This window comes from Rhinopithecus roxellana, chromosome 9, assembly GCF_007565055.1.
Source record: "Rhinopithecus roxellana isolate Shanxi Qingling chromosome 9, ASM756505v1, whole genome shotgun sequence".
NCBI lineage: Eukaryota > Metazoa > Chordata > Mammalia > Primates > Cercopithecidae > Rhinopithecus > Rhinopithecus roxellana.
In genome coordinates, this window is record NC_044557.1 from 103,610,768 (window position 1) to 103,627,868 (window position 17,101).

Genomic DNA, 17,101 nt, shown 5'->3' on the forward strand with positions numbered 1-17,101 from the left:
TTCTAAGCGCAACAATATGGATTAACTCATTTAATTCTCAAAACAATTCTAAGAGGTAAATACAATTATCCCCATTTTACAGAAGATAAAATGGAGGCACAGAGAGGTCAACAACTTGGCCCAAATTCTCACAGATGGTAAATGGTGGGCCACAAATATGAACCTAAGATTTTGATCAAAGGCAAAGAAATCGAGCTTTAATTAGTATTTTTACTAATAGAGCTTTAATTAGTATTTTACAAACTTTACCTCCTTAGTTTGGTTATCTGTAAAATACAGACTCTCATCTTCCCTATGACATCCCTCTAGGAGTTAAAAGGCTCCAACGTCAAGGTGCTTAGAGGGGCTCTATAGATACTGATGCCTCAGGATGAGCGGGGAGGGCCAGAGTGCCCCCGCACGGATCCTGCAGCCATGCTCACATTCCCAGCAAATGGTCTGTCTGTGATATCACATCTGTATCAGGCACTCAGTCACGTAGGTCATTGGACATGAATCAAGTGTTAGGACTTGGAGAGATGATGCCACCGCTTTCTCAGTCACTCAGGTTCACTGCACAGAAACCCTGGGTAGGTTTCTTTTCTCCTGTGGTTTCTTAGGACATGAAATTGGGGTTCTCTAACTTGACTTTCTATCGTCAAAGTGAGCGGGTGACTGGGCAGCATCTGTTTTAGATGCTCTTTAGGGTAATGTCCAGGGTGTCACCTGGACTTCCACTGTGGCATGTTCTTGCTCACAAGCATCTTTCTCTCTCTCTTTTTTTTTTTGAAGTGGAGTCTCACTCTGTTGCCCAAACTGGAGTGTACTGGCGAGATCTCAGCTCACTGCAACCTCTGCCTCCTGGGTTCAAGTGATTTTCCTGCCTCAGCCTCCTGAATAGCTGGGATTACAGGTGTGCACCACCATGCCTGGCTAATTTTTGTATTTTTAGTAGAAATGGGATTTCACCATGTTGCTCAGGCTGGTCTTGAACTCCTGACTTCAGGCGATCTGCCCGCCTTAGCCTCTCGAAGTGTTGGGATTACAGGCGTGAGCCACTGTGCCAGGCCCCTCACGAGCATCCCTATCTCAAGGTTCTAAAGGGACAAGGGTAGGGAGTATTTCCGGTGTCCTTGCTGGGCCTTTCCACAGGAAGGAGGGGAGAGGGCAGAGTGCACAGGCTCTGGACCAGCTTGCCTCTGAGTCCCAGCCCCACCATAAGGGGACCTCTGGGAGTCACTCCGTGTCACCAGCCTCAGATTCCTACCTATAAAAATGAGATAACGGCTGGGCGCAGTGGCTCACACCTGTAATCCCAGCACTTTGGGAGGCTGAGGTGGGTAGATCACCTGAGGTCAGGAGTTTGAGACCAGCCTGGCCAACATGGCGAAACCCCATCTCTACTAAAAATACAAAAAAATTAGCCGGGTGTGGTGGCAGCACCTGTAATCCCAGGTACTTGGGAGGGTAAGGTAGGAGAATCACTTGAACCAGGGAGGTGGAGGTTGCAGTGAGCAGAGGTTGCAGTGAACTGAGATCACACCACTGTACTCCAGCCTGGACAACAGAGTGAGACTCCATCTAAAAAAAAAAAAAAAAAAAAGAGGTAATAATAGTACCTCTCTCAATGTTGGTTTAAGGATTAAATGAGATAGTGCTAGGTACATTCCAAACTGCGGGGCAGCACTCAAGAATCTTAGTCCTTAAATTTAGTCCTCATAACAACACTATCACAAAGGTAAGATGTTCTCCAGAAGCTCAGAAAGGGCAAGTGATATATCCAAGGCCACATGTTAGTAGGAGACAGAATTAGGAATTTGAACACAGTCTTAAGAGTGTGTGGGAATGTGGCCCGAGGGCTGAGTTAGAGATTGGTGGTGGTAGAGGCAGAAATAGGGCTGGGGTAACATCTGCCTTTGCCACTCTGAGGAAGTCACATAACTGGGCCTCACTTTCTTCATCTGTGATATGGGAATAATGCTAGTCCTTGTTGTGGAACATATCAAGTATGAAATAAACCCAAAGTATTGGGTTATATGAAAAAAAAGATGCAGAATTAAGGAAAAAAAAAACAAAACCACAGCCCGGTGCGATGGCTCATGCCTGTAATCCCAGCACTTTAGGAGGCCAAGGTGGGCGGATCATCAGGTCAAGAGATTGAGACCATCCTGGTCAACATGGTGAAACCCCATCTCTACTAAAAATACAAAAGTTATCTGGGTGTGGTGGCGGTGTCTGTAATCCCAGCTACTTGGGAGGCTGAGGCAGGAGAATCGCTTGAACCTGGGAGGCAGAGGTTGCAGTGAGCCAAGATTGTGCCACTGCACTCTAGCCTGGCGACAGAGCGCAACTCCGTCTCAAAACAAAACAAAACAAAACAAAACAAAACAAAACAAAACAAAACAAAACAAACCCTAGCCCTTTCTTTCATCTGATCTCCATTTCTAGGCAGACTGCCTTTCAGGAAACCTTGAGTAACAGATTCTGCCGAGAGGCACGAGGCTAACCTTGAGTTCCGAGGCAGTGCTGTGCTGCTCTGCAGGGAGACTGCTTAGGAGAAGCAACACATCCAACCCTGGCACTATGGAGAGTGCATTAGGTCCCCATTCCTCTAATAATGGGTTCTGAGTCTCTGTAGACACTTTGGGTCAGGGATCAGGTGTTGGGTGGAAGACACAGATACTGACTTAAATGCCCATGTAAAGGTCTCACTTTGAGGTCAAGTTCACCTCATGGTTCTTAGAGCAGGAGAAATTATGTGAATGTCCCAAGCACATCTTTGAGGACTCCTCCATGTGGCTTGAAGGTGTCATCAAGCAGACTTCTAGAAACAAGTTACGGGTTGTGATAACAGTCCCAGTGCTTTACCTTTCTCTGTATTCCTGCCTTTTGACATGTCACCTTGTAGAGTCCCCATACTCCATGCACCCTCTACAGGGACTCTCAGCCATGTCATTTGCTTTGGTTCGTTGGATAATAAGGATGTCATGCAAGCCAAGACCTGAAAAAGCTCTTGAACCTTTCTGCAAGAGCACCCTCGCTCCTCTGTCACTAACATGAAATAATGCCTGGGCGAGACTGCTGGCATTATTTTTAGATGGAGTCTCACTCTGTTGTCCAGGCTGGAATGCAGTGGTGCGATCTTTTGTGAGTTGACAAAGTTTCACACATCATTCATCCTCTCTGTGTCTTGAGGCATAGAGAGGTTAAGTAAGTCATCCAAACAGAGGTCATTTTAGATCAGCCAGCATCCAGAAAACCCCCTAACATATGGCTGACTCCAGCTGAGATTAGCAGGACCCCCTCACTGAGCTAGGTATGTGAGTGATCCCAACCCAAGCTGAGACTGACTGAACCCTGTAGACTTTCATGCTAAATAAGTGTTTCTTCTTGTTTACCACTGAGGTTTGTGGGCAGTTGTCATGAAGCACTATTGTGGCAATAAATGGCTGATATACATATACACACAGACACACACATGTATTTTTAAATGTAACATAGCATGGCTTTGATTGTAATTTGCTACACTGTTCAAGCCTTTCTTTGCCTGTATCTTTGCTTTTGGAGGTACTGGCAAGAAATGTTTTTATTTTATACATACATACACACACACACACACACACACACACACACACACACAGAACTTTTACAGACATTCTCATATTAGTCCACCCAGTGAAATCCTGCTAGGAGGGAATGGAAATTTCTACAAGCTTTGCTCTCCCCCTTATGTCTCACTCTTCCTCTTCCAATCTATTTATTTTAAATAAAAATCCAATGTATATTTTAAATAAATAGGTCATATTTGTTTAAGACAAGCTCCCACTCGGTACCAAGAATCTGCCTGTTGAAGTCAATCAAACCAGATCGTGCTTCCTTCTCCAAATGCAGCCCATAGTTCCCCTCCTACAGGTCTTAGCTCCCCCGAGTCCTCCTTCTTAGAATTCCTCCTCCACTTTCCAGTCCCATCCTCTCAGTCCATGAAAATGCATAGGCCTTCAAGGCACCTGCAGCCACTTCCCTGGGACAGGCCTCCCCAGTGAGGTCCCCGTGTTCCCGGAGCACCACCATTTGTGTGCTTTTCGTGATACTGTAGTTCGTGTTTTGATGAGGCAGCAAATCCAGGTGAAGCTGGATTCAAATCCCCTCTTCCCAGCCTCAGGACCTAGGGCAAGTTCCCCCAACTCCCAGAGCCTCAGTTTCCTCATTTGCAAGGCGAGGATAACAATGATGATACAATATCTATCTCACAGGGTTGCCTGTGAAGATTAAATGATGTAGTACAACTCCGACACTTCGCCTAGTGCCTGGGGTGGAGTAAGCACTTACTACATGTTAGCCATTATTATAATCGTATGCATGGTACCATGGGAACTTGCAGTCCTAGCTAGCATTTATTTACTGCTTACCATGTGCCTACTGATTTAAGTATTTTAAGTACTGTCCCAGTGCTTCTTATGTGTTTATTTCATTTTAAACCTCATGGCAATGGTTAATGTAGATAGTGTTATTATCCCCAATTTATTGTTGAGAAAATTGAGGCACAGAGAGGTTAAGTAAGTTATCCAAGGTCACACAGCTAATAGGCCACCCATTGCCATTGCCATCCTCTCTCCACTTTACTATAGTTATTCACTCATCTTTGCCATTGGGGATCTGGGATGTGTCATTAATTTTTGCCTTCAAGTGCTTAGCACAGTGCCTGGCACATAAACCCACCAACATACTGATGGAGGTTACCACAGAGTGGCCTGTATATCCATGGTCTTTTCTCTCTTGACATTCACCCCCTTGAGGGCAGAGGCCTGGGTCCCCCAATCCCTGCAACTGCTTGTTGCTGAATTGACTGGGTGGGACAGATGGCTCCTTGCAGAGGAAAGATGGGCTTCTTCTCACCCTGGTGCACAGAGGCAAGGGCTCTCTACATCCAGTCTTACAATCCAGCTCGATTCAAGACAGGAAGCAAACAAGGCTTTCAGCAGCCTCAGGCAAGCAGGGGTGAAATGAGCAGATCGGTGTACAAAGGAGTGTTTAATAATTGCTATCACGCTACCCCGTCCTCATGGAGCCGTTGTGACATTCTGTATTAAAAAAGTGACAACCCTCAATTGCTGCTTGTAACCAAGGCCTGGCATCACGTTGGCTCCCAGCCTCCAGAACACTTGCATTTTCTGGCAACAAATGGCATCCAGGGATCAGGGGAAACTGATGGCTTCATGCAAAAATGTCCTGGTGGATCCTCTAAGCCCTTTGTAGTTCAGCTGCTCTTCTGCTCGTCTGTCAGGAGCATAATTTTCATTAAATATTAAGGAGCTGTTTGTTAAAATAATATTGTCATGGTAACGGGGTAAGGGGAGGGGGTGCTGAAATAGTCTGGTGCTGCCCGAATTGCAGCATATTAATCAAGTACTTGGTACTATTTAATGAGCTTCCCTCTTTGCTTCCTGGTAACAATGAATTTGGAGGACCCAGAAGCTTGGGGTTTGCCCCAGTTGTCAGTGTCAAAGATGCGGGCTCTTATGAGTTCCTGGTGCTGTGTTGTGATGGATGGATGGAGGGACGGAGGGATCGAGGGAGGGGTAGATGGATGGGATAGATGGATGAGTGGGTAGGTGGGTGGAGGGATGGAGGGATGGGTGGGTAGATGGGTGAGTAGATGGATGGATGGGTGGGTGGAGGGATGGATGGATGAATGGGATGGATGGATGGATGCCAAAACCAAAATTATAGATGTCTGTGTCAGAGCTGTTTTGAAAGCTCTTCTATTTTTCAGTTGCCCTTTTACAGTGGAAATGAATTTTGCCAGAGAATTAGGGAAAAGGGGTCAGGGAAGAAAACAAGAGAAGGCAAAGATTTATCTTGCCTGAAGGGAGAGCTGATGGCAATGATAGGGAGGCAATGTAGAAAAATTTAGAGTCAGGCTGCCTAGGTTCCAATCCTGGCTCTGTCCCATCTCACTGTGTAACCATGGGTGGGCGGGGGACCCGCTCCCCCAGGCAGCTTCTGTTTCCAAATGTGTAAAAGGGGGCTCATAGCCATGTTATCGCAGAGGATTGTTGAGGGGATTAAAGCAGACGATGCTCAGTAAATTCCAACTACCATGTCTATTACTACTGCACCTGCTGTTGCTACCGGCGCTGCTGCTGCTGCTGCTATAAATGTTACGAAAGCCACCACCGTGGGAAGGCCCCAAGGTGCTTTCATGACCTAAAGGTCCAGTTGAGTCCTGACCATCCAGTAGAGCACCCAAACCCAGGTCTGGTTGACACTACTGCCTGTGTTCTTTCAGAGGTCAGCAAACTTCTTCAGTAAAGGGCCAGATAGTAAATATTTTAGGCTTTGTGGGTCACACGCAACCTCTGTTGCATATCTTCTTCTTTGTTTTGTTTGTTTTTTACAACCCTTTAAAAATACAATACCACTCTTAGCCCACAGGCCACACAGAGACAGGCATAGTTGGCTGGTCCCTGCCCTGCTGCCTTCTGAGGAAAGACAGGAGAAAAGGAAGGCAAAGTAAAAGGATATATATATATATATATATGTATGTGTATATGGGTTTTCCTTCCTCTAAAAGCAGGTTAAAGATATGCATAAAAAAGAGAAATCTGGATCCAGGAATTTGTTTGACTTTAAAAATAAAAATAAAACCAGCCATGGCGATTCACTATAGCCTCGTCTGCTCATTTTACAGTCAAGGAAAGGGAGGCATACAGAGGTGCGGCGACCTGCCCAAGGCCACACTGCTAGTAAGGGATAGAGCTGGGATATAAACCCAGGTGGTCTGGCACCTGAGAACGCCCCCACTGCCCCATCTCCCGCTGCTAATGTAGAAAAGAAATCTCCATTTTCTTCTATTCTGAGTCTCCTGACACCCTCTATCAGCTGACTGTCTGGCTAGAAACTCAGACTTTAGGGTCTGGCAGAACTATGATCTACTGTTCACTGGGTCTGTGGATATTATCTTGGAGATAATTGACTTTCAGGTGCCTCTGTTTTCTCAGTGGTAAAATGGGGATGTTCACTGTACCTCTTGCTGGTTATGAAGATTAAATGGCCAGGCATGGCAACTCACTCCTATAATCCCAGCACTTTGGGAGGCCGAGGTGGGTGGATCACTTGAGGTCAGCCATTCGAGACCAGCCTGGCCAATGTGGTGAAAATACCCGTCTCTACTAAAAATACAAAATTAGCTGAGCATGGTGGTGCATGCCTGTAATCCCAGCTACTCAGAGAATTGCTTGAACCCCAGGAGGCGTAGGGTTGCGGTGAGCTGAGACCGCGCCATTGCACTCAGTCTGGGTGACAAGAGCAAAACTCTTGTCAAGGACTTAGCAAATGGTATTGAGTGAGTGTTGGATAAATATTAGAACTGATGCTTATAACAACAGCTGTGGTAGGCAGAGTAATAGACCCCCAAAGATGCCCATGCCCTAATCCCTGGAACCTGTGAATATTTTATGTTAAATGGCAAAGAGGAATGAAGATTGCAGATGGAGGCTGGTTGGAAGGTAGTCAGTAATTTCAACTGATGGTTCACAGTCAGTTACAGATCCAACTCCTTGTTTACTCTTTCCCCCTTCTCATAACTGCACTCGACTAGTCTAAAAAAGACAAGATTGCAGATGGAATTAAGGTTGCTAATCATCTGACCTTAAGATAAACAGATTATTCGGCATTATCAGCATAGGCACAAGGTAATCAGAAGAGTCCTTTAAAGATGTAGGAAGCCGATAAACGTCAGAGTCTGAGAAACTGCATGTTCTCATGTTCTACAGCATGAGAAAAACTCAACCATCCATTGCTGGCTTTGAAGATGGAAGGGGGCCCTGAGCTAAGCAATTCAGGAGGCCTCTAGAAGCTGGGAAGCAAGAAGATGAATTCTCCCTGAGAGCTTCCAGAAAGGAATACTCTTTGTCAATACTTTGTCACCTTCAGCTCAGTGAGACCCATTTCGGACTATGACCTCTAGTACCATAAGATAATAAATTGGTGTTAAGCCTAAGTTTGTGGGAATTTGTTATAGCAGCTATCAGATCAAACACACTGTTGTCTGCAATACAAACCAGAGAACTCACCAGAGGGGGAGCATCACCTGAAGCAAAGATGGCGTCCTGCACTGGCCACAGGACGAGGGGCCCTTCTCTACATGCCCGCTCTGATGCCGCTCAACCAGTGACCATCTACTGAATGCTGCACAGGGGCCAAATATGGGCAGGCACCAGCCCAGGGGCTGCAGGGGAGTGGAGAGAAGTGGAAGCATACAGAGGACACTGCCCGAGTCCCCAGTGGAGATGACACACCTGCATGTGGGGTTAGCATGCTACAGAGCGGGACCTGCATGTGGGGTTAGCATGCTACAGAGCGGGACCTGCATGTGGGGTTAGCATGCTACAGAGCGGGACCTGCATGTGGGGTTAGCATGCTACAGAGCGGGACCTGCATGTGGGGTTAGCATGCTACAGAGCGGGACCTGCATGTGGGGTTAGCATGCTACAGAGCGGGACCTGCATGTGGGGTTAGCATGCTACAGAGCGGGACCTGCATGTGGAATATCACTTCCGTGAAAATATCCCACTGCCTAACCTTCACTCTCACATGTGTTCTGGACCACAAAGGCCAGCTCCAGGTTCAGTGCTCCCCACTGAGTCCGCTCTGAGAATTACCGCTACGGTCACTCCTTTTTCTTAACGACTAGGCTTTTAAGGTACTGCAGGACTTACATAGGGCAATTTGGCTTTGGTTTCCTCCCTCTCCCCAATTTCCTCACCACCCATTCTTGGTCCATGTGGTCCCACAATGGCCGGTGGGAGTGCATGACACAGGCCTGGCCAATTGGCACCGTGCACCCTTTGGCTCCAGCAGTTGGCTTAGGGATGGACGTGTGACCTGAGTCTCTCAATTCCAGGGCATTTGCTGGGAGCACTGTGGAAGCACAGCCTTCTTTCTATGGGGGTTGCTGAGAAAAGCTGCTGGCTGTCGGTGGGGGAAACCTGTCTGAGTAAATCCCACACAGAAGAAAGCTGAGCCGAGAGATGGAGAGACACGACGCCTGCAGACACTGCTTAGATCCAGCTGGGCGCAAAGCCAGGCCAGCTCAGACTTTTCAATTACACGAACGAACCGCCTTTTTGTTTTACACTTATGTCAATTTGAATTGGATTTCCATCTTGTAACCAAAAGTCTGACTAATATAATCAAATACCCACTTAAGTATTGGCATCTATGAGTTATAGGTGTTTTCATTTCCTCGGCCAAGAAACTTTGAGCTCTGAAATATCATGGAATGGGGGGTTAGGCCAGGGCACTTAGGACAAAGTTTTAGCTGGACTACAGAGAAGGATGAAGTGGCATTTCTCACTTCTTTCTTTATTTCTTCGGTTTAGCTTAGCCACACTGAGTCCACTCCTAATACTGGAGGAAGAGGCAAAGGAAGCCTCATATGCTATTGAATGAGGCCTGGTTTGAACATGCATCTGAATCTGTAGATGGTCCAAATGCCTACAATGGGGTTTTCATGTCTAGTCCACGAGAGCGAAGTGAATTTCATACGAGTGGCACGTGGCGCAGCTGTAGCTCTATGTCCTGATGGAGCTATTGCTTTGGGTCCTGCATCTTAAATGCTAACGCTGCCCCAGGGTTCTGTCTTCAGCCCAGCAGTCTTCCCTCTCTGAGCTGTCCCTGAGCGAATTCAATCACTCCATAGGTTCATCTGTCACCTCCATCAGCTGTTTGTGCATCTTTTTTCTTCACCCACAGACCTGAAGGATATAGCACGTACCCTTTGGTAATGGTGATACCTGCCTATGCTGATTTTTTCATAGGACAGCAGGGCTGCAGGGGGCCAGGGTCGGGGCTGTAGCACAGTTGGGTAGGATGATACGCTTTGAAAAGAACCTGGGTGATGCTCATTTCTTCCTCCTTAGGAACACACCTATAGGTTGGCAATCACCGGCCTGTATGTACTTTGATTCCCAATACATCTATCCCTTCCCGAGCTTGTTTCTGTGCTCCAGGCCTATGTTGGACATCGCTAGGATGATAAACACTAATCCTAAAATCAGTTTCAATGCTATACTAATGTAATGGAAACTCACACTTAGGAGCGCTCCCTCTGTACCAGACATAGTTCTTAACACTGTACATGTGCTGATCCTAAAAGCCTTCTCAGGTAGGTAAAAATCACTACACAATCCTCATTATGCAGATAAGGAAACTGGTGCTCACGAGAGTTAAACGATCTCTCCAAGGTTACACAGCTAGTGCTTGGCTGGGCCAGGATGTGAACTGAAGCCACGTGGACTCCTGAGCCTACCTGCTTAACTGCTACTCCATGCTGCTCCCCGTCCTACCGCTCGACCAGTTCATCAAATGCAATGCTCCCAGAGCCTTCGACACCATCTGCCACTTTTACTGCATTTGTCCACTACTTGGTTAACAAGATCAGTCTCTTAGATTCTCAAGCCAGGAACCTGAGGCTCACTCTGGACCTGCCCTTTCTCACTTTCTATCTTCACATCCAGTCCATTCTTTCTCTGAATTGGTGCTCTGGAGTGAGTTCCCCGTTCCATTTCTTCTGTGACTGGCTCAGTTGAGAGGGTCACTCCCTCTCTCTGGGGCCATCAGAACACCCACCACCTCCTCACTGCTTCCTTGTCTTTGACCTCTCCTACCTGCAATGTCATCTGCACTCTGACCAGTTCTCTCTCTCTCTCTTTTTCTCTGTTTCTTTCTCTCTCTGTCTCTTTGTTTCTTACAGAGTCTTGCGCTGTCACCCAGGCTGGAGTGCAGTGGTACAATCTCGGCTCGCTGCAACCTCTGCTTCCTGAGTTCAAGCAATTCTCATGTCTCAGCCTCTCAAGTAGCTAGGATTACAGGCACCTGTCACCACGCCCAGCTAATTTTTTTTTTTTTTTTTTTTTTTTTAATTTTTAGTGGAGATGGGGTTTCACCATGTTGGCCAGGCTGGTCTTGAACTCCTGACCTCAGATGATCCACCCACCTTGGCCTCCCAAAGTGCTGGGATTACAGGTGTGAGCTACCGCGCCTAGCCCCAGCTCACCTTTCTAAGCCTAAGCTTGCATCATATCACTCCCTTGGTTAAAAACCTCTGAAAGCCACTCATTGCTTCCTGCAAACAGGTCCATCCTGAGCACGGCACCTGAGGGCCTCTGCAGTCTGCCTCATTGACCTTGCCCATCTCAACTGTCATGTGCTCCAGCAACCTCAGACTCCCCAAAGCCTCCAAATGTCCAAGTTTTGCCTACCTCTGCCCCCTCTGCCCAGGTTGCCCCTTCTTCAGGGTCTACTTGAAAGCCTCCCTGAACCCACAGGCAGAATGAAAGATTTCAGTTCTGTGGGTAGGAAACTTACCATCTTGCTGAGGTCAATCCAGTGATCAATGACATACTGACTTCTGTGTTCATTTACTTATTAATTTTGTTTTTACTAACACTTTTACTCTGTGGTAGACGCTACCCCAAGCACCTTCCACAGACTCATTTAGTCATCAGAACTATCCCGTGAGAGAACCCAGTTTATAGATGAGGAAGGCACAGCACATGGAAGTTAGATAACTCATCCAGAATCACAGGACTAGCAAAGGTAGAGCTGAGATTCTAACTGAGGAGCCAGTCTGGCTCCAAAGTGCACGCTCTCGATGGCTCTGCAACATTGCCTCACATTGGATGTGTTGACTGTAAGATCCATGGATGCTCAGAGAGGAGACCAGAGCCTCAGAGGAGGCTGTGGGACCTGCACAGAGTTCTCATGCCCCTGCCTGGGCCTCCGGGCGACAGCTCCCTGAAGGAGCCTATGTTGGCCACACACTCTCATCTCAAGGTCTTCTTTCCAGCCCCACGGTGTCCCCCAGCTCCAGCCTCAGGAGGGAAGAGTCTGAGGGTGGATAAGAATGAAGAGAGGCACTTGGAAAGCTGAGGCAGGAGAATCATTTGAACCCAGGAGGCGGAGGTTGCAGTGAGCCGAGATCGCGGCACTGCACTCCAGCTTGGGTGACAAGAGTGAAACTTCGTCTCAAAAAACAAAAAAGGACGAGGAGAGGGATACACCACAGGGCGGCCACACTATGGAGAACTGGAGGGCGGGATGGGGTTATATTCCTCCTTCTGCCCTGCCCATGGAGCCTTGGAAGATTACTGGCCACCCCTTCTCCTGGGAAGGAGGCAGGGGACTCCTCAGGTAAGGGCAGAGCACAGGCTGCGGAGAAGTTCGGCTCTAGGCCTCAGGGGAGAGGACAAGAGAGAAGAGGAGGGTTGAGCAGCCCAGCTCACCAGGTTGCAGGCCAGAGAGGATTGGGGGCTGAATAAAGGTGCACTTGTCTGTTGTCTGCCTTAGAGCCCCAGCTCTCAGTCAGTAACCCAGGAGTCCTAATGAGTCTCAGCTTCTGTGATCAGGGCTGCTGCTCCTCCAGCCACGCAGGTCTCTCTCCCTGCTTCACATAAATTTCATTAGTCTTGATTTTTCTTTTTTTCAATACAGGGTCTCACTCTGTTGCCCAGGCTGAAGTGCCATGGTGTGACTGTAGCTCATGGCAACCTTGATCTTTTGGTCTCGTGCGATCCTCCTGCCTCAGCCTCCTGAGTAGCTGGGACCACAGGTGGGCCCCGCCATGTTTGGCTAATTTTTAAAGCATATTTTGTAGAGATAGGATCTCCCTATGCCGCCCAGGCTGGTCTCGAACTCTTGGGCTCAGGTGATCTTCCCGCCTCAGCCTCCCAAAGTACTGAGATTGCAGGCGTGAGCCACTGTGCCCAGCCTTGATTTTTTTTTTTAAGTGGAAACTTAATCTTTCTCCTGAAGATTCTCAGAGACTAATGATGAAAGATTTTCACTGCAAACTTACTACCTGTTATTAACAAGTAAAGCCTATCCTCCTGACACATGGTTGGTGTCAGTCTGGCATTAGGTCACCCTTCTTGTCCTGACTCTCCCAACAATGGAAGTGGAATTCAGGTGTGGACACTTGCTGTGTTGAAGGAAAGATATGGAATAGCCAAATCACCATATGACTCAGTCTCTACTACAGAAACCCTCTAAAAGGCTCAATCATGTTACAAAGACATTCGTCCACATGCATGTCAGGACCCTTGGAGCTATTCCACCCTGAAGATTAGAGCAGAGGAACTCAAGGTGAAGAATTCAGTGGATATTTCCCATTGAAGGATCATCAGCAATAAAAAGGAAGAGCCTCTGAAAAACTAACAGGAGTCATTTGAAAAGTATGATGCTATTTTAAAAAAATCTATCTGTAACATCATTTCTTGAACATATTGCAAGAAAAAAAGCTATGCTTTCAGTGTGAAGATAGATGGGAGGTGGTACGGGGGAAAAGAAACAGCGTTTCTTGACCATCTTTTGTGAGCGAGGTTGCATGCTACGTCTCTTCCACATTTTATCTCATTTACTCTCCCAAATAACCCTGTGAGATGTATTATTTCCCCCATTTTACAGTTCGGGAAACTCAGGGGAAACCTAGTTCTGGACTATTTTGTCTCATTTTCTGCATATAACTCTGGAAAAACAGCTTATTCCCAGCTAGTACAAAGTTTCTCTAATTCATATTCCCTGGCAATTTGAAATAGAAGCAAAGCTGCCCATTGAATGATTTTCTACTTCAAAAAACACACTGTTTTTGTTAGAGTTTCAGTTGTATTAATTCCTAAGCATGCAAAGACAGTAAGTGGCCTAAAAGTACAGGTCAGGTGCAGTCAGCCATGTGGTCAGACCTGCCAAGCACAGGTTCTGTGGCTCCTGCATTAGTACCAGTTGGTTAGCTAGGCTGAGCTGAGTCTGTGGACTGAAAAGTAAGAAGGCTCACCTGCCTGCAGTAAACACCTGGGCTGAAGATTTTTTCACTCACTTGGGTTGCTCCCAAAGTGGTCCAGATTAATGAGGTTTGCCTACACCTTATCCCTCTGATATAAAACAAGGTTGCTGATACAATACCACAAAGTATGATGCAGGAAGGTAGACTTAGAAATTGTTTTGTCTAGGGGCTGAGTGCGATGGCTCATGCCTGTAACCTCAGCACCTTGGGAGGCTGAGGTGGATGGATCACTTGAGGTCCAGGGGTTCGAGACCAACCTGGCCAACATGGTGAAACCCTGTCTCTACCAAAAATACAAAAAAAAAAAAAAAAAAAAAATAGCTGGGCATAGTGGCAGGCACCTGTAATCCCACCTACTTGGGAAGCTGAGGCAGGAGAATTGTTTAAGCCCAGGAGGTGGAGGTTGCAGTGAACTGAGATCGTGCCACCGCACTCCAGCCTGGGTGGCAGAGTGAGACGCAATCTCAAAAATAAAAAATAAATAGTTTTGTCTAGCGATGCCAAAAAGTGGCAGGAATGCTATCATTCTTCTTCCCTCCTCAGCAGACATCAGTAATCCACTGCAGCATACTCTTTCCTGGATATGCCTCAACACCCTTCTCAGTATAGTGCCCCTGGCAGCCATGACCAATTGATCCCCTCATGCCATCCGTCTTCCCACCCAAGTTGGAAGTGAGGCTGTGGCCACCTGGCAGATGTCAGGGGGGTTGATGGGCAAAGGAATCTAGAATAGTTTTAGATCCTCTAGTCTCAGGGGCTGTGTTTGTATCATATACAATTTTGGCTTACGTTACAATCCTGCTATCCACTAGGGTCTGGGTGAGATGGGGTGAGGGAGCCAAAGGCAGGCCACTAAGCAAGCTCATTCTGTAACTCCAGGTCTACCACTCACGTAAGAAATGTAACCCTGACAAGTATTTCAGGCGAATGCAATTTTTATCTGAAATATGCTCCAAATCCTGGGGTGGTGGGGAGTGCCTTTTGCAAAGTGAATCATCACTATGGGAATCTGGCGACACACTGTTTGTCTTCCAGCCATGGAGACAGCCAGACCTCACTGGGGAAGGAACAGGGAACTGTGGGACTTGAGACCACACTACCCAAGCTGGGATCTTAAATGATTCTCCATCTGTATCAACGGAATCTTTCTTTTGTGCTGGTGTTTCTCAGTCTTCACAACTACTTCTCGGAGGGAAGAAGGATAGTAAGGGTGTCCCCATTCATTGGGAAAAAGGGGTGTTCTGAGAGGTCACACCACTCTCCAGGAGGCCCACAGCTAGGAACAAATAGCAGAGCCGCCTCTGCTTTCAACCAGGAGGGACCAGAGGGAGCCAGGAGGAAAAACAGTGCCACCCCGACAGCCTTCCACAGCATCTCCAGCTTAGAGGATGTACTAACTGGGAGGGATTGCTTCCTCGACCCTGCCCTGCAGCTATGCCAGGGCTTCTGACTCCCAGCCCAGTGCTCTGTCCTCCAGCCTACACTGCTTTTTCCTGTCCCATTATTGGGCCTTAACCTGGGTTCACATCTAGAATAAGAATAAGGACTAATATTTATTGAGACTTACTATGTCCCAGCATGAGAGCCTGACAGCTGCATGTGAATCAACTCATTAAATCCTCCCAACCCCTCTATGAGGTAGGAACTATCACTATCCCCATCTTCGGAGGAGACTGACGCATGCGGCCCCATGGCTAGTGGAAGGGCTGGGATGGGAACCTGGCATTCTGACTCCAGGGGCCATGCTCTGAACCACAGACATCGCCTCCTTGGGCTGCCTCCTCATCACTATATTTGACAGTCATTTACTGAGCACCTACTACATGCCAGGTTCTGTGAATGCAAGCACACAGCACCTGTCCTCAAAACTCAACTGCTGCTTAAAGACTTGCCAAGAACATGCCAAGTCACAGTTCAGTTCTCTCCTCTCCCTCCTTTCCCTGCCCCCTTGACAGCAAACAGAGCTCAGCTGAATATACAGCCTGTGCACAACCACTGTCAAACTCGATTCTCATCCAGGCTGTCAGTTTCTTAAAGAAAAACACCATCTCTGGCCTCCCACAGAGCCCTGCCCTCAGGGGCCCTTGATAAATATTTACTGTTGCAGCTGACCCAGACCCCAGGGGAAGAAGACCTAGTTATAAAGCACAAAGGAACCCGCGTGCTCATTATTCAGACCCTCCCAAGCGCAATGGGTGTCCCTCCTGCGTAACTTCCCCATTTGTGTCTGGAGTGCAATTTTTCTCACGCTCAGTGGGCCAGGTTTTGGCCACTGGAGCATGTGGTACTGCCCCTGCCAAGGGCCCACGGTTCCAGGTGAGGCCAAGCCACCTGCCTGGGCCACACCCACTTTTGCCTTCTCTGGGGCCCTGGGGAGTGGGGGGTGGGTGGGTCTTGCCACCTGTTCCCCGGTGCCTTTTCCTCTTGTCTGTGTGGTCTGGATCTTGGGCCGAGTCCCTTGATGGTATGACTAGCCAATAACTCTTCTGATGGTTGGGCATGAGAGAGGCTCCCGCGACACTGTCATCATGTTTTGAGAGTTGCCCCCGCACCACATACAGCAGGTGTTTGGGCTCATGCCTATGATACGTGCGTTGTCTGGCATTAGCTCAGGTACAGCCAGCCAATGGGCAACAACGGAGGAGAGACCCGAGGGTCATCTCATCTGGTGGCTTCCAAACAGTTTTATAGCAGAACCTGCACCTAAAACGGAGGCAGTACTGAGCATTTGCAGGCACGAGTTCAAAAGCTTCCCTCATTCAGACTTTCCCTACACCCTCTCCCTCCTCCCACTGCCTGTCCCTCACAGCATTCTCGATCACCAGGGAACAGGGTCTGTAAACATTGCACTCTCCCCTTTGACATGTCCCACAGACATTTCTCCAACCTCTGCTTGAATTCTGCCAGCGACAGGGAACTCACTCTACTCCCCAGGTTTCCTATTGCACTCTCGCATGGCTCTTCTGTTAGGAATGTTTCCTTAGGTGGAGTCAATAGCTGCCCACCTCTGTCCTGCTCATGACAGTCCTTCAAATGTGCAAAGGTGGCTTTCCTGCTTCACTTTAGCACTGTCTCTTCAGGGCCATAGTTTCCCAGCTGGTGTGAGCCAGGTAGCTCCCTCTCTGTTCTAAGAATATTTCCCTAGCCCTGGCTAGATGTTTGCTGGAAACACTTCTGAGCACATGCCCTCTGGATGGTGAGTTTGGGCTGCCGTCATCAGAGCAGAGGGAGGACAGCCCAGCTACCTGCAGGCTCCAGCACTCCTGGGGGGGACTGGCA

At 47.9% G+C, this 17,101-nt stretch overlaps 1 protein-coding gene across 4 annotated transcripts in view; it reads right to left on the reverse strand.

The window, feature by feature from the left end:
* ZHX2 (zinc fingers and homeoboxes 2) overlaps positions 1-17,101 on the reverse strand; it is a 192,631-nt gene that overhangs the window by 89,818 nt on the left and 85,712 nt on the right. The window lies entirely within an intron of this gene.